This window comes from Garra rufa, unplaced genomic scaffold (genome assembly GCF_049309525.1).
Source record: "Garra rufa unplaced genomic scaffold, GarRuf1.0 hap1_unplaced_003, whole genome shotgun sequence".
In the NCBI taxonomy this organism is placed as follows: domain Eukaryota; kingdom Metazoa; phylum Chordata; class Actinopteri; order Cypriniformes; family Cyprinidae; genus Garra; species Garra rufa.
The window spans coordinates 11,889,629-11,908,959 of NW_027394278.1; the positions used below are offsets into that span (position 1 = coordinate 11,889,629).

At 49.5% G+C, this 19,331-nt stretch overlaps 37 non-coding genes across 37 annotated transcripts; 15 read left to right on the top strand and 22 right to left on the bottom strand.

The window, feature by feature from the left end:
- Positions 1–217: 217 nt before the first annotated feature.
- On the top strand, positions 218–299 carry trnas-cga (transfer RNA serine (anticodon CGA)). The gene has a single exon. It is a non-coding gene; the product is annotated as a tRNA-Ser (tRNA).
- A 1,016-nt stretch (positions 300–1,315) lies between these two features.
- LOC141311257 (U5 spliceosomal RNA) lies at positions 1,316–1,430 on the bottom strand. Its single transcript, XR_012348720.1, has one exon. It is a non-coding gene; the product is annotated as a U5 spliceosomal RNA (small nuclear RNA).
- A 405-nt stretch (positions 1,431–1,835) lies between these two features.
- On the top strand, positions 1,836–1,907 carry trnad-guc (transfer RNA aspartic acid (anticodon GUC)). Its single transcript has one exon. It is a non-coding gene; the product is annotated as a tRNA-Asp (tRNA).
- A 103-nt stretch (positions 1,908–2,010) lies between these two features.
- On the bottom strand, positions 2,011–2,082 carry trnag-ucc (transfer RNA glycine (anticodon UCC)). Its single transcript has one exon. It is a non-coding gene; the product is annotated as a tRNA-Gly (tRNA).
- Positions 2,083–2,344: 262 nt separating this feature from the next.
- LOC141311179 (U5 spliceosomal RNA) lies at positions 2,345–2,460 on the bottom strand. Its single transcript, XR_012348643.1, has one exon. It is a non-coding gene; the product is annotated as a U5 spliceosomal RNA (small nuclear RNA).
- Positions 2,461–2,711: 251 nt separating this feature from the next.
- trnas-cga (transfer RNA serine (anticodon CGA)) lies at positions 2,712–2,793 on the top strand. Its single transcript has one exon. It is a non-coding gene; the product is annotated as a tRNA-Ser (tRNA).
- A 1,035-nt stretch (positions 2,794–3,828) lies between these two features.
- Positions 3,829–3,943, bottom strand: LOC141311287 (U5 spliceosomal RNA). Its single transcript, XR_012348751.1, has one exon. It is a non-coding gene; the product is annotated as a U5 spliceosomal RNA (small nuclear RNA).
- A 405-nt stretch (positions 3,944–4,348) lies between these two features.
- On the top strand, positions 4,349–4,420 carry trnad-guc (transfer RNA aspartic acid (anticodon GUC)). The gene has a single exon. It is a non-coding gene; the product is annotated as a tRNA-Asp (tRNA).
- A 103-nt stretch (positions 4,421–4,523) lies between these two features.
- Positions 4,524–4,595, bottom strand: trnag-ucc (transfer RNA glycine (anticodon UCC)). Its single transcript has one exon. It is a non-coding gene; the product is annotated as a tRNA-Gly (tRNA).
- A 262-nt stretch (positions 4,596–4,857) lies between these two features.
- On the bottom strand, positions 4,858–4,973 carry LOC141311180 (U5 spliceosomal RNA). The gene has a single exon (XR_012348644.1). It is a non-coding gene; the product is annotated as a U5 spliceosomal RNA (small nuclear RNA).
- Positions 4,974–5,224: 251 nt separating this feature from the next.
- trnas-cga (transfer RNA serine (anticodon CGA)) lies at positions 5,225–5,306 on the top strand. The gene has a single exon. It is a non-coding gene; the product is annotated as a tRNA-Ser (tRNA).
- A 1,035-nt stretch (positions 5,307–6,341) lies between these two features.
- Positions 6,342–6,456, bottom strand: LOC141311288 (U5 spliceosomal RNA). Its single transcript, XR_012348752.1, has one exon. It is a non-coding gene; the product is annotated as a U5 spliceosomal RNA (small nuclear RNA).
- Positions 6,457–6,861: 405 nt separating this feature from the next.
- Positions 6,862–6,933, top strand: trnad-guc (transfer RNA aspartic acid (anticodon GUC)). Its single transcript has one exon. It is a non-coding gene; the product is annotated as a tRNA-Asp (tRNA).
- A 103-nt stretch (positions 6,934–7,036) lies between these two features.
- On the bottom strand, positions 7,037–7,108 carry trnag-ucc (transfer RNA glycine (anticodon UCC)). Its single transcript has one exon. It is a non-coding gene; the product is annotated as a tRNA-Gly (tRNA).
- Positions 7,109–7,370: 262 nt separating this feature from the next.
- On the bottom strand, positions 7,371–7,486 carry LOC141311182 (U5 spliceosomal RNA). Its single transcript, XR_012348646.1, has one exon. It is a non-coding gene; the product is annotated as a U5 spliceosomal RNA (small nuclear RNA).
- Positions 7,487–7,737: 251 nt separating this feature from the next.
- Positions 7,738–7,819, top strand: trnas-cga (transfer RNA serine (anticodon CGA)). Its single transcript has one exon. It is a non-coding gene; the product is annotated as a tRNA-Ser (tRNA).
- Positions 7,820–8,854: 1,035 nt separating this feature from the next.
- LOC141311258 (U5 spliceosomal RNA) lies at positions 8,855–8,969 on the bottom strand. Its single transcript, XR_012348721.1, has one exon. It is a non-coding gene; the product is annotated as a U5 spliceosomal RNA (small nuclear RNA).
- A 400-nt stretch (positions 8,970–9,369) lies between these two features.
- On the top strand, positions 9,370–9,441 carry trnad-guc (transfer RNA aspartic acid (anticodon GUC)). Its single transcript has one exon. It is a non-coding gene; the product is annotated as a tRNA-Asp (tRNA).
- A 103-nt stretch (positions 9,442–9,544) lies between these two features.
- On the bottom strand, positions 9,545–9,616 carry trnag-ucc (transfer RNA glycine (anticodon UCC)). The gene has a single exon. It is a non-coding gene; the product is annotated as a tRNA-Gly (tRNA).
- A 262-nt stretch (positions 9,617–9,878) lies between these two features.
- Positions 9,879–9,994, bottom strand: LOC141311203 (U5 spliceosomal RNA). The gene has a single exon (XR_012348667.1). It is a non-coding gene; the product is annotated as a U5 spliceosomal RNA (small nuclear RNA).
- Positions 9,995–10,245: 251 nt separating this feature from the next.
- trnas-cga (transfer RNA serine (anticodon CGA)) lies at positions 10,246–10,327 on the top strand. Its single transcript has one exon. It is a non-coding gene; the product is annotated as a tRNA-Ser (tRNA).
- Positions 10,328–11,362: 1,035 nt separating this feature from the next.
- Positions 11,363–11,477, bottom strand: LOC141311259 (U5 spliceosomal RNA). The gene has a single exon (XR_012348722.1). It is a non-coding gene; the product is annotated as a U5 spliceosomal RNA (small nuclear RNA).
- A 405-nt stretch (positions 11,478–11,882) lies between these two features.
- trnad-guc (transfer RNA aspartic acid (anticodon GUC)) lies at positions 11,883–11,954 on the top strand. Its single transcript has one exon. It is a non-coding gene; the product is annotated as a tRNA-Asp (tRNA).
- Positions 11,955–12,057: 103 nt separating this feature from the next.
- trnag-ucc (transfer RNA glycine (anticodon UCC)) lies at positions 12,058–12,129 on the bottom strand. The gene has a single exon. It is a non-coding gene; the product is annotated as a tRNA-Gly (tRNA).
- A 262-nt stretch (positions 12,130–12,391) lies between these two features.
- LOC141311183 (U5 spliceosomal RNA) lies at positions 12,392–12,507 on the bottom strand. The gene has a single exon (XR_012348647.1). It is a non-coding gene; the product is annotated as a U5 spliceosomal RNA (small nuclear RNA).
- A 251-nt stretch (positions 12,508–12,758) lies between these two features.
- trnas-cga (transfer RNA serine (anticodon CGA)) lies at positions 12,759–12,840 on the top strand. The gene has a single exon. It is a non-coding gene; the product is annotated as a tRNA-Ser (tRNA).
- Positions 12,841–13,856: 1,016 nt separating this feature from the next.
- Positions 13,857–13,971, bottom strand: LOC141311260 (U5 spliceosomal RNA). Its single transcript, XR_012348723.1, has one exon. It is a non-coding gene; the product is annotated as a U5 spliceosomal RNA (small nuclear RNA).
- A 580-nt stretch (positions 13,972–14,551) lies between these two features.
- Positions 14,552–14,623, bottom strand: trnag-ucc (transfer RNA glycine (anticodon UCC)). Its single transcript has one exon. It is a non-coding gene; the product is annotated as a tRNA-Gly (tRNA).
- Positions 14,624–14,885: 262 nt separating this feature from the next.
- LOC141311204 (U5 spliceosomal RNA) lies at positions 14,886–15,001 on the bottom strand. Its single transcript, XR_012348668.1, has one exon. It is a non-coding gene; the product is annotated as a U5 spliceosomal RNA (small nuclear RNA).
- Positions 15,002–15,252: 251 nt separating this feature from the next.
- trnas-cga (transfer RNA serine (anticodon CGA)) lies at positions 15,253–15,334 on the top strand. The gene has a single exon. It is a non-coding gene; the product is annotated as a tRNA-Ser (tRNA).
- Positions 15,335–15,756: 422 nt separating this feature from the next.
- trnak-uuu (transfer RNA lysine (anticodon UUU)) lies at positions 15,757–15,829 on the top strand. The gene has a single exon. It is a non-coding gene; the product is annotated as a tRNA-Lys (tRNA).
- Positions 15,830–16,439: 610 nt separating this feature from the next.
- On the bottom strand, positions 16,440–16,554 carry LOC141311261 (U5 spliceosomal RNA). Its single transcript, XR_012348724.1, has one exon. It is a non-coding gene; the product is annotated as a U5 spliceosomal RNA (small nuclear RNA).
- Positions 16,555–16,959: 405 nt separating this feature from the next.
- trnad-guc (transfer RNA aspartic acid (anticodon GUC)) lies at positions 16,960–17,031 on the top strand. The gene has a single exon. It is a non-coding gene; the product is annotated as a tRNA-Asp (tRNA).
- A 103-nt stretch (positions 17,032–17,134) lies between these two features.
- On the bottom strand, positions 17,135–17,206 carry trnag-ucc (transfer RNA glycine (anticodon UCC)). The gene has a single exon. It is a non-coding gene; the product is annotated as a tRNA-Gly (tRNA).
- A 249-nt stretch (positions 17,207–17,455) lies between these two features.
- LOC141311184 (U5 spliceosomal RNA) lies at positions 17,456–17,571 on the bottom strand. The gene has a single exon (XR_012348649.1). It is a non-coding gene; the product is annotated as a U5 spliceosomal RNA (small nuclear RNA).
- A 251-nt stretch (positions 17,572–17,822) lies between these two features.
- Positions 17,823–17,904, top strand: trnas-cga (transfer RNA serine (anticodon CGA)). Its single transcript has one exon. It is a non-coding gene; the product is annotated as a tRNA-Ser (tRNA).
- Positions 17,905–18,920: 1,016 nt separating this feature from the next.
- LOC141311262 (U5 spliceosomal RNA) lies at positions 18,921–19,035 on the bottom strand. Its single transcript, XR_012348726.1, has one exon. It is a non-coding gene; the product is annotated as a U5 spliceosomal RNA (small nuclear RNA).
- Between the last annotated feature and the right edge of the window lie 296 nt (positions 19,036–19,331).

Here is a 19,331-nt window from a genome sequence, read left to right on the forward strand (position 1 = left end):
GCTAAACCACTACACTCACCAAGGGTAATCTAGGGTGCCGACACCTGCCAACATGAATTTAATGGCCCCCTCACTGTAAATGGGAGGAGTAAAAGTTAAAAAAGAAGAGCTCCTTTCTGCCACCTCCATTTTTCATCCGGGTGCAGTGCAGGTTGTCCGCGATGTCCTATGCTGCCCACATCTAGCCAACCAAAAAGCACGCAAAACACCCTCAGGTGTAGTCGTGGCTGAGAGGTTAAGGCGATGGACTCGAAATCCATTGGGGTCTCCCCGCGCAGGTTCGAACCCTGCCGACTACGAAGCGCTTTGCCTTCTTGGCTGTTTGCGACAGCAACTGTGCCTTCTCTACTTTTCCTGGAAGCTGATTTTCCCCCCCCTCTAACTCCAGTTGCTGCACGACAACTGGTCTTCCCACATCTCTTTTCAAGCAGTGTTTCCAAAGAACCAAGTCCAATGGAAGAGCTTTTAGGTGCTCTGATATAACAGTGTAAAAGAAGCCTACTCATTATGAACTTCTAGCACCATTTACTTCTCTGTCCAGGCCAAAAAAGTGTTAGCAAACTGTTGTGAAAAGAGTCCATTCATTCAATGTCACTGTTCCAAACTTGCCAGGAGAAGCCTATCAGTCTCAGCCCTAGTAGTCTGTGGCCTTCATCCTGCAGTACCGCAAACTTTAAGCAGACAGAGAATGCACATTGTTTGCTGTCATGCTCCCAATGTGGCCCGGATAGCTCAGTCGGTAGAGCATCAGACTTTTAATCTGAGGGTCCAGGGTTCTGTGACCCCTGCTTCTTGGAAGGCACCCTTAAATTTGAGATCCCTTGGCAAACAAGCCAGTGAACCTGTAGGTTGGGGCGCTTTTGAGTTTTTTTAAGCAGACCCGGCCGGTTAGTACTCTGCGTTGTGGCCGCAGCAACTCCGGTTCGAATCCGGGTCACGGCAGGCTTTTTGTGCAGGCGAACACAACACCGAGCTCCATTCTGCCACCTCCATTTTTCATCTGGGTACAGTGCAAGTTATACTATACCAACAACGCAGGCGGTGGACGCTGGCTTTCGCCGGTCAGAAAAGAATGCTCAAAGTGCACAAGTCACTGATAGGGCCAAAGGAGCGGAAGCCATCTTTGTCTGGGCCCGTTCAGGGTTTGGATCCCGTCATGTACGAGAGAGCGCTGTCTTTTCATGCTGGCTAAAGAAATCTGAAGTTGCGACACAGGAAGCACAAAGGCTGCAAACACAGACCACGACGCGGCGCGCTTCGTTCCACTGCATGTTGGCAGTCGGCCAGATTCACTCTGCTCTTGACTCTCTAGTATAGCTCTGTTGTGAGCAGAGCCCCCAAAAATACAGGTCACTCGGAAATGTTTCTGTCCACGGAAATCTTCAGTAAAAGGCGAAAGATTTATGCGTTGATGAAGAGAAACTCGAGCTATGGCTCCAATCCCTTGGGCCTGTGCGCTCCCTTTGGTAAACCACTACGCTTACCAAGGGTAACCTAGGGTGCCGACGCCTGCCAACATGTTTTTCATCACCACCGTCACTCCAAATGGGAGGAGTACAAGTTACAAAAGTCCCTTCCATCTCCCAATATTCACAAACCCAATCAAGTCAATGTCATCCCTTTTTTCATGCCCCCCGTATGAAAAGTGAAAAGAAAAAAAAAATGTAAATAATAAAGTGGTCCAAATAATGACCCCCTGTAATGTGTATCATTCAAGATATTGAGAGACTTAATAAGGTCATGGCAGGTTGATCTGGTTTTTCATGGAGTAATGGCTCGTTTTGGTGATGTCGGTGAAATCACGCCGGCTGGGGGCGAAGGCCAGCAAGCGCAGCTCCTCGTTAGTATAGTGGACAGTATCTCCGCCTGTCACGCGGAAGACCGGGGTTCGATTCCCCGACGGGGAGTCCTAGCTTTTTACTGCTTCTGAACGACTCATCCAAAAGTTTTTGGTGCAGACAGAGGTCACAGAAGCAATTCTGCTTCAACGTCAGCCGGAGCCAAAAGGAATGCGTTGGCCGGGAATCGAACCCGGGTCAACTGCTTGGAAGGCAGCTATGCTCACCACTATACCACCAACGCAGGTGGTGGATTTTAGCTTTTAGCATTCTGAAAGGAATGCTTGAAGCGCACGAGTCACTGATAGGGCCAAAGGAGCTGAAGCCATCTTTGTTTGGATCCCGTCATGTACGAGAGAGTGCTGTCTTTCCACGCTGGCTAAAGAAATTTGAAGTTGCGACGCAGAAAGCGCAAAGGCCGCAAACACAGACCATGATGAGGCGCGCTTCGTTCCACTGCACGTTGGCGGGCGGCCAGTTTGATTCTGCTCTTGACACTCCAGTACAGCTCTGCTGTGAGCAGAGCCCCCAAAAATACAGGTCACTCGCAAATGTTCCTCTCCACGGAAATCTTTAGTAAAAGGCGAAAGATTTATGCGTTGATGAAGAGAAACTCGAGCTATGGCTCCATTTCCTTGGGCCTGTGCGCTCCCTGTGCTAAACCACTACACTCACCAAGGGTAATCTAGGGTGCCGACACCTGCCAACATGAATTTAATGGCCCCCTCACTGTAAATGGGAGGAGTAAAAGTTAAAAAAGAAGAGTTCCTTTCTGCCACCTCCATTTTTCATCCGGGTGCAGTGCAGGTTGTCCGCGATGTCCTATGCTGCCCACATCTAGCCAACCAAAAAGCACGCAAAACACCCTCAGGTGTAGTCGTGGCTGAGAGGTTAAGGCGATGGACTCGAAATCCATTGGGGTCTCCCCGCGCAGGTTCGAACCCTGCCGACTACGAAGCGCTTTGCCTTCTTGGCTGTTTGCGACAGCAACTGTGCCTTCTCTACTTTTCCTGGAAGCTGATTTTTCCCCCCCTCTAACTCCAGTTGCTGCACGACAACTGGTCTTCCCACATCTCTTTTCAAGCAGTGTTTCCAAAGAACCAAGTCCAATGGAAGAACTTTTAGGTGCTCTGATATAACAGTGTAAAAGAAGCCTACTCATTATGAACTTCTAGCACCATTTACTTCTCTGTCCAGGCCAAAAAAGTGTTAGCAAACTGTTGTGAAAAGAGTCCATTCATTCAATGTCACTGTTCCAAACTTGCCAGGAGAAGCCTATCAGTCTCAGCCCTAGTAGTCTGTGGCCTTCATCCTGCAGTACCGCAAACTTTAAGCAGACAGAGAATGCACATTGTTTGCTGTCATGCTCCCAATGTGGCCCGGATAGCTCAGTCGGTAGAGCATCAGACTTTTAATCTGAGGGTCCAGGGTTCTGTGACCCCTGCTTTGAACTGTGACCCCTGCTTCTTGGAAGGCACCCTTAAATTTGAGATCCCTTGGCAAACAAGCCAGTGAACCTGTAGGTTGGGGCGCTTTTGAGTTTTTTTAAGCAGACCCGGCCGGTTAGTACTCTGCGTTGTGGCCGCAGCAACTCCGGTTCGAATCCGGGTCACGGCAGGCTTTTTGTGCAGGCGAACACAACACCGAGCTCCATTCTGCCACCTCCATTTTTCATCTGGGTACAGTGCAAGTTATACTATACCAACAACGCAGGCGGTGGACGCTGGCTTTCGCCGGTCAGAAAAGAATGCTCAAAGTGCACAAGTCACTGATAGGGCCAAAGGAGCGGAAGCCATCTTTGTCTGGGCCCGTTCAGGGTTTGGATCCCGTCATGTACGAGAGAGCGCTGTCTTTTCATGCTGGCTAAAGAAATCTGAAGTTGCGACACAGGAAGCACAAAGGCTGCAAACACAGACCACGACGCGGCGCGCTTCGTTCCACTGCATGTTGGCAGTCGGCCAGATTCACTCTGCTCTTGACTCTCTAGTATAGCTCTGTTGTGAGCAGAGCCCCCAAAAATACAGGTCACTCGGAAATGTTTCTGTCCACGGAAATCTTCAGTAAAAGGCGAAAGATTTATGCATTGATGAAGAGAAACTCGAGCTATGGCTCCAATCCCTTGGGCCTGTGCGCTCCCTTTGGTAAACCACTACGCTTACCAAGGGTAACCTAGGGTGCCGACGCCTGCCAACATGTTTTTCATCACCACCGTCACTCCAAATGGGAGGAGTACAAGTTACAAAAGTCCCTTCCATCTCCCAATATTCACAAACCCAATCAAGTCAATGTCATCCCTTTTTTCATGCCCCCCGTATGAAAAGTGAAAAGAAAAAAAAAATGTAAATAATAAAGTGGTCCAAATAATGACCCCCTGTAATGTGTATCATTCAAGATATTGAGAGACTTAATAAGGTCATGGCAGGTTGATCTGGTTTTTCATGGAGTAATGGCTCGTTTTGGTGATGTCGGTGAAATCACGCCGGCTGGGGGCGAAGGCCAGCAAGCGCAGCTCCTCGTTAGTATAGTGGACAGTATCTCCGCCTGTCACGCGGAAGACCGGGGTTCGATTCCCCGACGGGGAGTCCTAGCTTTTTACTGCTTCTGAACGACTCATCCAAAAGTTTTTGGTGCAGACAGAGGTCACAGAAGCAATTCTGCTTCAACGTCAGCCGGAGCCAAAAGGAATGCGTTGGCCGGGAATCGAACCCGGGTCAACTGCTTGGAAGGCAGCTATGCTCACCACTATACCACCAACGCAGGTGGTGGATTTTAGCTTTTAGCATTCTGAAAGGAATGCTTGAAGCGCACGAGTCACTGATAGGGCCAAAGGAGCTGAAGCCATCTTTGTTTGGATCCCGTCATGTACGAGAGAGTGCTGTCTTTCCACGCTGGCTAAAGAAATTTGAAGTTGCGACGCAGAAAGCGCAAAGGCCGCAAACACAGACCATGATGAGGCGCGCTTCGTTCCACTGCACGTTGGCGGGCGGCCAGTTTGATTCTGCTCTTGACACTCCAGTACAGCTCTGCTGTGAGCAGAGCCCCCAAAAATACAGGTCACTCGCAAATGTTCCTCTCCACGGAAATCTTTAGTAAAAGGCGAAAGATTTATGCGTTGATGAAGAGAAACTCGAGCTATGGCTCCATTTCCTTGGGCCTGTGCGCTCCCTGTGCTAAACCACTACACTCACCAAGGGTAATCTAGGGTGCCGACACCTGCCAACATGAATTTAATGGCCCCCTCACTGTAAATGGGAGGAGTAAAAGTTAAAAAAGAAGAGCTCCTTTCTGCCACCTCCATTTTTCATCCGGGTGCAGTGCAGGTTGTCCGCGATGTCCTATGCTGCCCACATCTAGCCAACCAAAAAGCACGCAAAACACCCTCAGGTGTAGTCGTGGCTGAGAGGTTAAGGCGATGGACTCGAAATCCATTGGGGTCTCCCCGCGCAGGTTCGAACCCTGCCGACTACGAAGCGCTTTGCCTTCTTGGCTGTTTGCGACAGCAACTGTGCCTTCTCTACTTTTCCTGGAAGCTGATTTTTCCCCCCCTCTAACTCCAGTTGCTGCACGACAACTGGTCTTCCCACATCTCTTTTCAAGCAGTGTTTCCAAAGAACCAAGTCCAATGGAAGAACTTTTAGGTGCTCTGATATAACAGTGTAAAAGAAGCCTACTCATTATGAACTTCTAGCACCATTTACTTCTCTGTCCAGGCCAAAAAAGTGTTAGCAAACTGTTGTGAAAAGAGTCCATTCATTCAATGTCACTGTTCCAAACTTGCCAGGAGAAGCCTATCAGTCTCAGCCCTAGTAGTCTGTGGCCTTCATCCTGCAGTACCGCAAACTTTAAGCAGACAGAGAATGCACATTGTTTGCTGTCATGCTCCCAATGTGGCCCGGATAGCTCAGTCGGTAGAGCATCAGACTTTTAATCTGAGGGTCCAGGGTTCTGTGACCCCTGCTTTGAACTGTGACCCCTGCTTCTTGGAAGGCACCCTTAAATTTGAGATCCCTTGGCAAACAAGCCAGTGAACCTGTAGGTTGGGGCGCTTTTGAGTTTTTTTAAGCAGACCCGGCCGGTTAGTACTCTGCGTTGTGGCCGCAGCAACTCCGGTTCGAATCCGGGTCACGGCAGGCTTTTTGTGCAGGCGAACACAACACCGAGCTCCATTCTGCCACCTCCATTTTTCATCTGGGTACAGTGCAAGTTATACTATACCAACAACGCAGGCGGTGGACGCTGGCTTTCGCCGGTCAGAAAAGAATGCTCAAAGTGCACAAGTCACTGATAGGGCCAAAGGAGCGGAAGCCATCTTTGTCTGGGCCCGTTCAGGGTTTGGATCCCGTCATGTACGAGAGAGCGCTGTCTTTTCATGCTGGCTAAAGAAATCTGAAGTTGCGACACAGGAAGCACAAAGGCTGCAAACACAGACCACGACGCGGCGCGCTTCGTTCCACTGCATGTTGGCAGTCGGCCAGATTCACTCTGCTCTTGACTCTCTAGTATAGCTCTGTTGTGAGCAGAGCCCCCAAAAATACAGGTCACTCGGAAATGTTTCTGTCCACGGAAATCTTCAGTAAAAGGCGAAAGATTTATGCATTGATGAAGAGAAACTCGAGCTATGGCTCCAATCCCTTGGGCCTGTGCGCTCCCTTTGGTAAACCACTACGCTTACCAAGGGTAACCTAGGGTGCCGACGCCTGCCAACATGTTTTTCATCACCACCGTCACTCCAAATGGGAGGAGTACAAGTTACAAAAGTCCCTTCCATCTCCCAATATTCACAAACCCAATCAAGTCAATGTCATCCCTTTTTTCATGCCCCCCGTATGAAAAGTGAAAAGAAAAAAAAAATGTAAATAATAAAGTGGTCCAAATAATGACCCCCTGTAATGTGTATCATTCAAGATATTGAGAGACTTAATAAGGTCATGGCAGGTTGATCTGGTTTTTCATGGAGTAATGGCTCGTTTTGGTGATGTCGGTGAAATCACGCCGGCTGGGGGCGAAGGCCAGCAAGCGCAGCTCCTCGTTAGTATAGTGGACAGTATCTCCGCCTGTCACGCGGAAGACCGGGGTTCGATTCCCCGACGGGGAGTCCTAGCTTTTTACTGCTTCTGAACGACTCATCCAAAAGTTTTTGGTGCAGACAGAGGTCACAGAAGCAATTCTGCTTCAACGTCAGCCGGAGCCAAAAGGAATGCGTTGGCCGGGAATCGAACCCGGGTCAACTGCTTGGAAGGCAGCTATGCTCACCACTATACCACCAACGCAGGTGGTGGATTTTAGCTTTTAGCATTCTGAAAGGAATGCTTGAAGCGCACGAGTCACTGATAGGGCCAAAGGAGCTGAAGCCATCTTTGTTTGGATCCCGTCATGTACGAGAGAGTGCTGTCTTTCCACGCTGGCTAAAGAAATTTGAAGTTGCGACGCAGAAAGCGCAAAGGCCGCAAACACAGACCATGATGAGGCGCGCTTCGTTCCACTGCACGTTGGCGGGCGGCCAGTTTGATTCTGCTCTTGACACTCCAGTACAGCTCTGCTGTGAGCAGAGCCCCCAAAAATACAGGTCACTCGCAAATGTTCCTCTCCACGGAAATCTTTAGTAAAAGGCGAAAGATTTATGCGTTGATGAAGAGAAACTCGAGCTATGGCTCCATTTCCTTGGGCCTGTGCGCTCCCTGTGCTAAACCACTACACTCACCAAGGGTAATCTAGGGTGCCGACACCTGCCAACATGAATTTAATGGCCCCCTCACTGTAAATGGGAGGAGTAAAAGTTAAAAAAGAAGAGCTCCTTTCTGCCACCTCCATTTTTCATCCGGGTGCAGTGCAGGTTGTCCGCGATGTCCTATGCTGCCCACATCTAGCCAACCAAAAAGCACGCAAAACACCCTCAGGTGTAGTCGTGGCTGAGAGGTTAAGGCGATGGACTCGAAATCCATTGGGGTCTCCCCGCGCAGGTTCGAACCCTGCCGACTACGAAGCGCTTTGCCTTCTTGGCTGTTTGTGACAGCAACTGTGCCTTCTCTACTTTTCCTGGAAGCTGATTTTTTCCCCCCTCTAACTCCAGTTGCTGCACGACAACTGGTCTTCCCACATCTCTTTTCAAGCAGTGTTTCCAAAGAACCAAGTCCAATGGAAGAGCTTTTAGGTGCTCTGATATAACAGTGTAAAAGAAGCCTACTCATTATGAACTTCTAGCACCATTTACTTCTCTGTCCAGGCCAAAAAAGTGTTAGCAAACTGTTGTGAAAAGAGTCCATTCATTCAATGTCACTGTTCCAAACTTGCCAGGAGAAGCCTATCAGTCTCAGCCCTAGTAGTCTGTGGCCTTCATCCTGCAGTACCGCAAACTTTAAGCAGACAGAGAATGCACATTGTTTGCTGTCATGCTCCCAATGTGGCCCGGATAGCTCAGTCGGTAGAGCATCAGACTTTTAATCTGAGGGTCCAGGGTTCTGTGACCCCTGCTTTGAACTGTGACCCCTGCTTCTTGGAAGGCACCCTTAAATTTGAGATCCCTTGGCAAACAAGCCAGTGAACCTGTAGGTTGGGGCGCTTTTGAGTTTTTTTAAGCAGACCCGGCCGGTTAGTACTCTGCGTTGTGGCCGCAGCAACTCCGGTTCGAATCCGGGTCACGGCAGGCTTTTTGTGCAGGCGAACACAACACCGAGCTCCATTCTGCCACCTCCATTTTTCATCTGGGTACAGTGCAAGTTATACTATACCAACAACGCAGGCGGTGGACGCTGGCTTTCGCCGGTCAGAAAAGAATGCTCAAAGTGCACAAGTCACTGATAGGGCCAAAGGAGCGGAAGCCATCTTTGTCTGGGCCCGTTCAGGGTTTGGATCCCGTTATGTACGAGAGAGCGCTGTCTTTTCATGCTGGCTAAAGAAATCTGAAGTTGCGACACAGGAAGCACAAAGGCTGCAAACACAGACCACGACGCGGCGCGCTTCGTTCCACTGCATGTTGGCAGTCGGCCAGATTCACTCTGCTCTTGACTCTCTAGTATAGCTCTGTTGTGAGCAGAGCCCCCAAAAATACAGGTCACTCGGAAATGTTTCTGTCCACGGAAATCTTCAGTAAAAGGCGAAAGATTTATGCGTTGATGAAGAGAAACTCGAGCTATGGCTCCAATCCCTTGGGCCTGTGCGCTCCCTTTGGTAAACCACTACGCTTACCAAGGGTAACCTAGGGTGCCGACGCCTGCCAACATGTTTTTCATCACCACCGTCACTCCAAATGGGAGGAGTACAAGTTACAAAAGTCCCTTCCATCTCCCAATATTCACAAACCCAATCAAGTCAATGTCATCCCTTTTTTCATGCCCCCCGTATGAAAAGTGAAAAAAAAAATGTAAATAATAAAGTGGTCCAAATAATGACCCCCTGTAATGTGTATCATTCAAGATATTGAGAGACTTAATAAGGTCATGGCAGGTTGATCTGGTTTTTCATGGAGTAATGGCTCGTTTTGGTGATGTCGGTGAAATCACGCCGGCTGGGGGCGAAGGCCAGCAAGCGCAGCTCCTCGTTAGTATAGTGGACAGTATCTCCGCCTGTCACGCGGAAGACCGGGGTTCGATTCCCCGACGGGGAGTCCTAGCTTTTTACTGCTTCTGAACGACTCATCCAAAAGTTTTTGGTGCAGACAGAGGTCACAGAAGCAATTCTGCTTCAACGTCAGCCGGAGCCAAAAGGAATGCGTTGGCCGGGAATCGAACCCGGGTCAACTGCTTGGAAGGCAGCTATGCTCACCACTATACCACCAACGCAGGTGGTGGATTTTAGCTTTTAGCATTCTGAAAGGAATGCTTGAAGCGCACGAGTCACTGATAGGGCCAAAGGAGCTGAAGCCATCTTTGTTTGGATCCCGTCATGTACGAGAGAGTGCTGTCTTTCCACGCTGGCTAAAGAAATTTGAAGTTGCGACGCAGAAAGCGCAAAGGCCGCAAACACAGACCATGATGAGGCGCGCTTCGTTCCACTGCACGTTGGCGGGCGGCCAGTTTGATTCTGCTCTTGACACTCCAGTACAGCTCTGCTGTGAGCAGAGCCCCCAAAAATACAGGTCACTCGCAAATGTTCCTCTCCACGGAAATCTTTAGTAAAAGGCGAAAGGTTTATGCGTTGATGAAGAGAAACTCGAGCTATGGCTCCATTTCCTTGGGCCTGTGCGCTCCCTGTGCTAAACCACTACACTCACCAAGGGTAATCTAGGGTGCCGACACCTGCCAACATGAATTTAATGGCCCCCTCACTGTAAATGGGAGGAGTAAAAGTTAAAAAAGAAGAGCTCCTTTCTGCCACCTCCATTTTTCATCCGGGTGCAGTGCAGGTTGTCCGCGATGTCCTATGCTGCCCACATCTAGCCAACCAAAAAGCACGCAAAGCACCCTCAGGTGTAGTCGTGGCTGAGAGGTTAAGGCGATGGACTCGAAATCCATTGGGGTCTCCCCGCGCAGGTTCGAACCCTGCCGACTACGAAGCGCTTTGCCTTCTTGGCTGTTTGCGACAGCAACTGTGCCTTCTCTACTTTTCCTGGAAGCTGATTTTTTCCCCCCTCTAACTCCAGTTGCTGCACGACAACTGGTCTTCCCACATCTCTTTTCAAGCAGTGTTTCCAAAGAACCAAGTCCAATGGAAGAGCTTTTAGGTGCTCTGATATAACAGTGTAAAAGAAGCCTACTCATTATGAACTTCTAGCACCATTTACTTCTCTGTCCAGGCCAAAAAAGTGTTAGCAAACTGTTGTGAAAAGAGTCCATTCATTCAATGTCACTGTTCCAAACTTGCCAGGAGAAGCCTATCAGTCTCAGCCCTAGTAGTCTGTGGCCTTCATCCTGCAGTACCGCAAACTTTAAGCAGACAGAGAATGCACATTGTTTGCTGTCATGCTCCCAATGTGGCCCGGATAGCTCAGTCGGTAGAGCATCAGACTTTTAATCTGAGGGTCCAGGGTTCTGTGACCCCTGCTTTGAACTGTGACCCCTGCTTCTTGGAAGGCACCCTTAAATTTGAGATCCCTTGGCAAACAAGCCAGTGAACCTGTAGGTTGGGGCGCTTTTGAGTTTTTTTAAGCAGACCCGGCCGGTTAGTACTCTGCGTTGTGGCCGCAGCAACTCCGGTTCGAATCCGGGTCACGGCAGGCTTTTTGTGCAGGCGAACACAACACCGAGCTCCATTCTGCCACCTCCATTTTTCATCTGGGTACAGTGCAAGTTATACTATACCAACAACGCAGGCGGTGGACGCTGGCTTTCGCCGGTCAGAAAAGAATGCTCAAAGTGCACAAGTCACTGATAGGGCCAAAGGAGCGGAAGCCATCTTTGTCTGGGCCCGTTCAGGGTTTGGATCCCGTCATGTACGAGAGAGCGCTGTCTTTTCATGCTGGCTAAAGAAATCTGAAGTTGCGACACAGGAAGCACAAAGGCTGCAAACACAGACCACGACGCGGCGCGCTTCGTTCCACTGCATGTTGGCAGTCGGCCAGATTCACTCTGCTCTTGACTCTCTAGTATAGCTCTGTTGTGAGCAGAGCCCCCAAAAATACAGGTCACTCGGAAATGTTTCTGTCCACGGAAATCTTCAGTAAAAGGCGAAAGATTTATGCGTTGATGAAGAGAAACTCGAGCTATGGCTCCAATCCCTTGGGCCTGTGCGCTCCCTTTGGTAAACCACTACGCTTACCAAGGGTAACCTAGGGTGCCGACGCCTGCCAACATGTTTTTCATCACCACCGTCACTCCAAATGGGAGGAGTACAAGTTACAAAAGTCCCTTCCATCTCCCAATATTCACAAACCCAATCAAGTCAATGTCATCCCTTTTTTCATGCCCCCCGTATGAAAAGTGAAAAGAAAAAAAAAATGTAAATAATAAAGTGGTCCAAATAATGACCCCCTGTAATGTGTATCATTCAAGATATTGAGAGACTTAATAAGGTCATGGCAGGTTGATCTGGTTTTTCATGGAGTAATGGCTCGTTTTGGTGATGTCGGTGAAATCACGCCGGCTGGGGGCGAAGGCCAGCAAGCGCAGCTCCTCGTTAGTATAGTGGACAGTATCTCCGCCTGTCACGCGGAAGACCGGGGTTCGATTCCCCGACGGGGAGTCCTAGCTTTTTACTGCTTCTGAACGACTCATCCAAAAGTTTTTGGTGCAGACAGAGGTCACAGAAGCAATTCTGCTTCAACGTCAGCCGGAGCCAAAAGGAATGCGTTGGCCGGGAATCGAACCCGGGTCAACTGCTTGGAAGGCAGCTATGCTCACCACTATACCACCAACGCAGGTGGTGGATTTTAGCTTTTAGCATTCTGAAAGGAATGCTTGAAGCGCACGAGTCACTGATAGGGCCAAAGGAGCTGAAGCCATCTTTGTTTGGATCCCGTCATGTACGAGAGAGTGCTGTCTTTCCACGCTGGCTAAAGAAATTTGAAGTTGCGACGCAGAAAGCGCAAAGGCCGCAAACACAGACCATGATGAGGCGCGCTTCGTTCCACTGCACGTTGGCGGGCGGCCAGTTTGATTCTGCTCTTGACACTCCAGTACAGCTCTGCTGTGAGCAGAGCCCCCAAAAATACAGGTCACTCGCAAATGTTCCTCTCCACGGAAATCTTTAGTAAAAGGCGAAAGATTTATGCGTTGATGAAGAGAAACTCGAGCTATGGCTCCATTTCCTTGGGCCTGTGCGCTCCCTGTGCTAAACCACTACACTCACCAAGGGTAATCTAGGGTGCCGACACCTGCCAACATGAATTTAATGGCCCCCTCACTGTAAATGGGAGGAGTAAAAGTTAAAAAAGAAGAGCTCCTTTCTGCCACCTCCATTTTTCATCCGGGTGCAGTGCAGGTTGTCCGCGATGTCCTATGCTGCCCACATCTAGCCAACCAAAAAGCACGCAAAACACCCTCAGGTGTAGTCGTGGCTGAGAGGTTAAGGCGATGGACTCGAAATCCATTGGGGTCTCCCCGCGCAGGTTCGAACCCTGCCGACTACGAAGCGCTTTGCCTTCTTGGCTGTTTGCGACAGCAACTGTGCCTTCTCTACTTTTCCTGGAAGCTGATTTTTTCCCCCCTCTAACTCCAGTTGCTGCACGACAACTGGTCTTCCCACATCTCTTTTCAAGCAGTGTTTCCAAAGAACCAAGTCCAATGGAAGAGCTTTTAGGTGCTCTGATATAACAGTGTAAAAGAAGCCTACTCATTATGAACTTCTAGCACCATTTACTTCTCTGTCCAGGCCAAAAAAGTGTTAGCAAACTGTTGTGAAAAGAGTCCATTCATTCAATGTCACTGTTCCAAACTTGCCAGGAGAAGCCTATCAGTCTCAGCCCTAGTAGTCTGTGGCCTTCATCCTGCAGTACCGCAAACTTTAAGCAGACAGAGAATGCACATTGTTTGCTGTCATGCTCCCAATGTGGCCCGGATAGCTCAGTCGGTAGAGCATCAGACTTTTAATCTGAGGGTCCAGGGTTCTGTGACCCCTGCTTCTTGGAAGGCACCCTTAAATTTGAGATCCCTTGGCAAACAAGCCAGTGAACCTGTAGGTTGGGGCGCTTTTGAGTTTTTTTAAGCAGACCCGGCCGGTTAGTACTCTGCGTTGTGGCCGCAGCAACTCCGGTTCGAATCCGGGTCACGGCAGGCTTTTTGTGCAGGCGAACACAACACCGAGCTCCATTCTGCCACCTCCATTTTTCATCTGGGTACAGTGCAAGTTATACTATACCAACAACGCAGGCGGTGGACGCTGGCTTTCGCCGGTCAGAAAAGAATGCTCAAAGTGCACAAGTCACTGATAGGGCCAAAGGAGCGGAAGCCATCTTTGTCTGGGCCCGTTCAGGGTTTGGATCCCGTCATGTACGAGAGAGCGCTGTCTTTTCATGCTGGCTAAAGAAATCTGAAGTTGCGACACAGGAAGCACAAAGGCTGCAAACACAGACCACGACGCGGCGCGCTTCGTTCCACTGCATGTTGGCAGTCGGCCAGATTCACTCTGCTCTTGACTCTCTAGTATAGCTCTGTTGTGAGCAGAGCCCCCAAAAATACAGGTCACTCGGAAATGTTTCTGTCCACGGAAATCTTCAGTAAAAGGCGAAAGATTTATGCGTTGATGAAGAGAAACTCGAGCTATGGCTCCAATCCCTTGGGCCTGTGCGCTCCCTTTGGTAAACCACTACGCTTACCAAGGGTAACCTAGGGTGCCGACGCCTGCCAACATGTTTTTCATCACCACCGTCACTCCAAATGGGAGGAGTACAAGTTACAAAAGTCCCTTCCATCTCCCAATATTCACAAACCCAATCAAGTCAATGTCATCCCTTTTTTCATGCCCCCCGTATGAAAAGTGAAAAGAAAAAAAAAATGTAAATAATAAAGTGGTCCAAATAATGACCCCCTGTAATGTGTATCATTCAAGATATTGAGAGACTTAATAAGGTCATGGCAGGTTGATCTGGTTTTTCATGGAGTAATGGCTCGTTTTGGTGATGTCGGTGAAATCACGCCGGCTGGGGGCGAAGGCCAGCAAGCGCAGCTCGTCGTTAGTATAGTGGACAGTATCTCCGCCTGTCACGCGGAAGACCGGGGTTCGATTCCCCGACGGGGAGTCCTAGCTTTTTACTGCTTCTGAACGACTCATCCAAAAGTTTTTGGTGCAGACAGAGGTCACAGAAGCAATTCTGCTTCAACGTCAGCCGGAGCCAAAAGGAATGCGTTGGCCGGGAATCGAACCCGGGTCAACTGCTTGGAAGGCAGCTATGCTCACCACTATACCACCAACGCAGGTGGTGGATTTTAGCTTTTAGCATTCTGAAAGGAATGCTTGAAGCGCACGAGTCACTGATAGGGCCAAAGGAGCTGAAGCCATCTTTGTTTGGATCCCGTCATGTACGAGAGAGTGCTGTCTTTCCACGCTGGCTAAAGAAATTTGAAGTTGCGACGCAGAAAGCGCAAAGGCCGCAAACACAGACCATGATGAGGCGCGCTTCGTTCCACTGCACGTTGGCGGGCGGCCAGTTTGATTCTGCTCTTGACACTCCAGTACAGCTCTGCTGTGAGCAGAGCCCCCAAAAATACAGGTCACTCGCAAATGTTCCTCTCCACGGAAATCTTTAGTAAAAGGCGAAAGGTTTATGCGTTGATGAAGAGAAACTCGAGCTATGGCTCCATTTCCTTGGGCCTGTGCGCTCCCTGTGCTAAACCACTACACTCACCAAGGGTAATCTAGGGTGCCGACACCTGCCAACATGAATTTAATGGCCCCCTCACTGTAAATGGGAGGAGTAAAAGTTAAAAAAGAAGAGCTCCTTTCTGCCACCTCCATTTTTCATCCGGGTGCAGTGCAGGTTGTCCGCGATGTCCTATGCTGCCCACATCTAGCCAACCAAAAAGCACGCAAAACACCCTCAGGTGTAGTCGTGGCTGAGAGGTTAAGGCGATGGACTCGAAATCCATTGGGGTCTCCCCGCGCAGGTTCGAACCCTGCCGACTACGAAGCGCTTTGCCTTCTTGGCTGTTTGCGACAGCAACTGTGCCTTCTCTACTTTTCCTGGAAGCTGATTTTTTCCCCCCTCTAACTCCAGTTGCTGCACGACAACTGGTCTTCCCACATCTCTTTTCAAGCAGTGTTTCCAAAGAACCAAGTCCAATGGAAGAGCTTTTAGGTGCTCTGATATAACAGTGTAAAAGAAGCCTACTCATTATGAACTTCTAGCACCATTTACTTCTCTGTCCAGGCCAAAAAAGTGTTAGCAAACTGTTGTGAAAAGAGTCCATTCATTCAATGTCACTGTTCCAAACTTGCCAGGAGAAGCCTATCAGTCTCAGCCCTAGTAGTCTGTGGCCTTCATCCTGCAGTACCGCAAACTTTAAGCAGACAGAGAATGCACATTGTTTGCTGTCATGCTCCCAATGTGGCCCGGATAGCTCAGTCGGTAGAGCATCAGACTTTTAATCTGAGGGTCCAGGGTTCAAGTCCCTGTTCGGGCGACAAGCTGTCAGTTTGCTACAGGCCTCCCCTCACGACCGAGTACGAAGGCTATGTGAGATGTTGAATTGAACTGTGACCCCTGCTTCTTGGAAGGCACCCTTAAATTTGAGATCCCTTGGCAAACAAGCCAGTGAACCTGTAGGTTGGGGCGCTTCTGAGTTTTTTTAAGCAGACCCGGCCGGTTAGTACTCTGCGTTGTGGCCGCAGCAACTCCGGTTCGAATCCGGGTCACGGCAGGCTTTTTGTGCAGGCGAACACAACACCGAGCTCCATTCTGCCACCTCCATTTTTCATCTGGGTACAGTGCAAGTTATACTATACCAACAACGCAGGCGGTGGACGCTGGCTTTCGCCGGTCAGAAAAGAATGCTCAAAGTGCACAAGTCACTGATAGGGCCAAAGGAGCGGAAGCCATCTTTGTCTGGGCCCGTTCAGGGTTTGGATCCCGTTATGTACGAGAGAGCGCTGTCTTTTCATGCTGGCTAAAGAAATCTGAAGTTGCGACACAGGAAGCACAAAGGCTGCAAACACAGACCACGACGCGGCGCGCTTCGTTCCACTGCATGTTGGCAGTCGGCCAGATTCACTCTGCTCTTGACTCTCTAGTATAGCTCTGTTGTGAGCAGAGCCCCCAAAAATACAGGTCACTCGGAAATGTTTCTGTCCACGGAAATCTTCAGTAAAAGGCGAAAGATTTATGCGTTGATGAAGAGAAACTCGAGCTATGGCTCCAATCCCTTGGGCCTGTGCGCTCCCTTTGGTAAACCACTACGCTTACCAAGGGTAACCTAGGGTGCCGACGCCTGCCAACATGTTTTTCATCACCACCGTCACTCCAAATGGGAGGAGTACAAGTTACAAAAGTCCCTTCCATCTCCCAATATTCACAAACCCAATCAAGTCAATGTCATCCCTTTTTTCATGCCCCCCGTATGAAAAGTGAAAAGAAAAAAAAAATGTAAATAATAAAGTGGTCCAAATAATGACCCCCTGTAATGTGTATCATTCAAGATATTGAGAGACTTAATAAGGTCATGGCAGGTTGATCTGGTTTTTCATGGAGTAATGGCTCGTTTTGGTGATGTCGGTGAAATCACGCCGGCTGGGGGCGAAGGCCAGCAAGCGCAGCTCCTCGTTAGTATAGTGGACAGTATCTCCGCCTGTCACGCGGAAGACCGGGGTTCGATTCCCCGACGGGGAGTCCTAGCTTTTTACTGCTTCTGAACGACTCATCCAAAAGTTTTTGGTGCAGACAGAGGTCACAGAAGCAATTCTGCTTCAACGTCAGCCGGAGCCAAAAGGAATGCGTTGGCCGGGAATCGAACCCGGGTCAACTGCTTGGAAGGCAGCTATGCTCACCACTATACCACCAACGCAGGTGGTGGATTTTAGCTTTTAGCATTCTGAAAGGAATGCTTGAAGCGCACGAGTCACTGATAGGGCCAAAGGAGCTGAAGCCATCTTTGTTTGGATCCCGTCATGTACGAGAGAGTGCTGTCTTAAGAAATTTGAAGTTGCGACGCAGAAAGCGCAAAGGCCGCAAACACAGACCATGATGAGGCGCGCTTCGTTCCACTGCACGTTGGCGGGCGGCCAGTTTGATTCTGCTCTTGACACTCCAGTACAGCTCTGCTGTGAGCAGAGCCCCCAAAAATACAGGTCACTCGCAAATGTTCCTCTCCACGGAAATCTTTAGTAAAAGGCGAAAGATTTATGCGTTGATGAAGAGAAACTCGAGCTATGGCTCCATTTCCTTGGGCCTGTGCGCTCCCTGTGCTAAACCACTACACTCACCAAGGGTAATCTAGGGTGCCGACACCTGCCAACATGAATTTAATGGCCCCCTCACTGTAAATGGGAGGAGTAAAAGTTAAAAAAGAAGAGCTCCTTTCTGCCACCTCCATTTTTCATCCGGGTGCAGTGCAGGTTGTCCGCGATGTCCTATGCTGCCCACATCTAGCCAACCAAAAAGCACGCAAAACACCCTCAGGTGTAGTCGTGGCTGAGAGGTTAAGGCGATGGACTCGAAATCCATTGGGGTCTCCCCGCGCAGATTCGAACCCTGCCGACTACGAAGCGCTTTGCCTTCTTGGCTGTTTGCGACAGCAACTGTGCCTTCTCTACTTTTCCTGGAAGCTGATTTTTTCCCCCCTCTAACTCCAGTTGCTGCACGACAACTGGTCTTCCCACATCTCTTTTCAAGCAGTGTTTCCAAAGAACCAAGTCCAATGGAAGAGCTTTTAGGTGCTCTGATATAACAGTGTAAAAGAAGCCTACTCATTATGAACATCTAGCACCATTTACTTCTCTGTCCAGGCCAAAAAAGTGTTAGCAAACTGTTGTGAAAAGAGTCCATTCATTCAATGTCACTGTTCCAAACTTGCCAGGAGAATCCTATCAGTCTCAGCCCTAGTAGTCTGTGGCCTTCATCCTGCAGTACCGCAAACTTTAAGCAGACAGAGAATGCACATTGTTTGCTGTCATGCTCCCAATGTGGCCCGGATAGCTCAGTCGGTAGAGCATCAGACTTTTAATCTGAGGGTCCAGGGTTCTGTGACCCCTGCTTCTTGGAAGGCACCCTTAAATTTGAGATCCCTTGGCAAACAAGCCAGTGAACCTGTAGGTTGGGGCGCTTTTGAGTTTTTTTAAGCAGACCCGGCCGGTTAGTACTCTGCGTTGTGGCCGCAGCAACTCCGGTTCGAATCCGGGTCACGGCAGGCTTTTTGTGCAGGCGAACACAACACCGAGCTCCATTCTGCCACCTCCATTTTTCATCTGGGTACAGTGCAAGTTATACTATACCAACAACGCAGGCGGTGGACGCTGGCTTTCGCCGGTCAGAAAAGAATGCTCAAAGTGCACAAGTCACTGATAGGGCCAAAGGAGCGGAAGCCATCTTTGTCTGGGCCCGTTCAGGGTTTGGATCCCGTCATGTACGAGAGAGCGCTGTCTTTTCATGCTGGCTAAAGAAATCTGAAGTTGCGACACAGGAAGCACAAAGGCTGCAAACACAGACCACGACGCGGCGCGCTTCGTTCCACTGCATGTTGGCAGTCGGCCAGATTCACTCTGCTCTTGACTCTCTAGTATAGCTCTGTTGTGAGCAGAGCCCCCAAAAATACAGGTCACTCGGAAATGTTTCTGTCCACGGAAATCTTCAGTAAAAGGCGAAAGATTTATGCGTTGATGAAGAGAAACTCGAGCTATGGCTCCAATCCCTTGGGCCTGTGCGCTCCCTTTGGTAAACCACTACGCTTACCAAGGGTAACCTAGGGTGCCGACGCCTGCCAACATGTTTTTCATCACCACCGTCACTCCAAATGGGAGGAGTACAAGTTACAAAAGTCCCTTCCATCTCCCAATATTCACAAACCCAATCAAGTCAATGTCATCCCTTTTTTCATGCCCCCCGTATGAAAAGTGAAAAGAAAAAAAAATGTAAATAATAAAGTGGTCCAAATAATGACCCCCTGTAATGTGTATCATTCAAGATATTGAGAG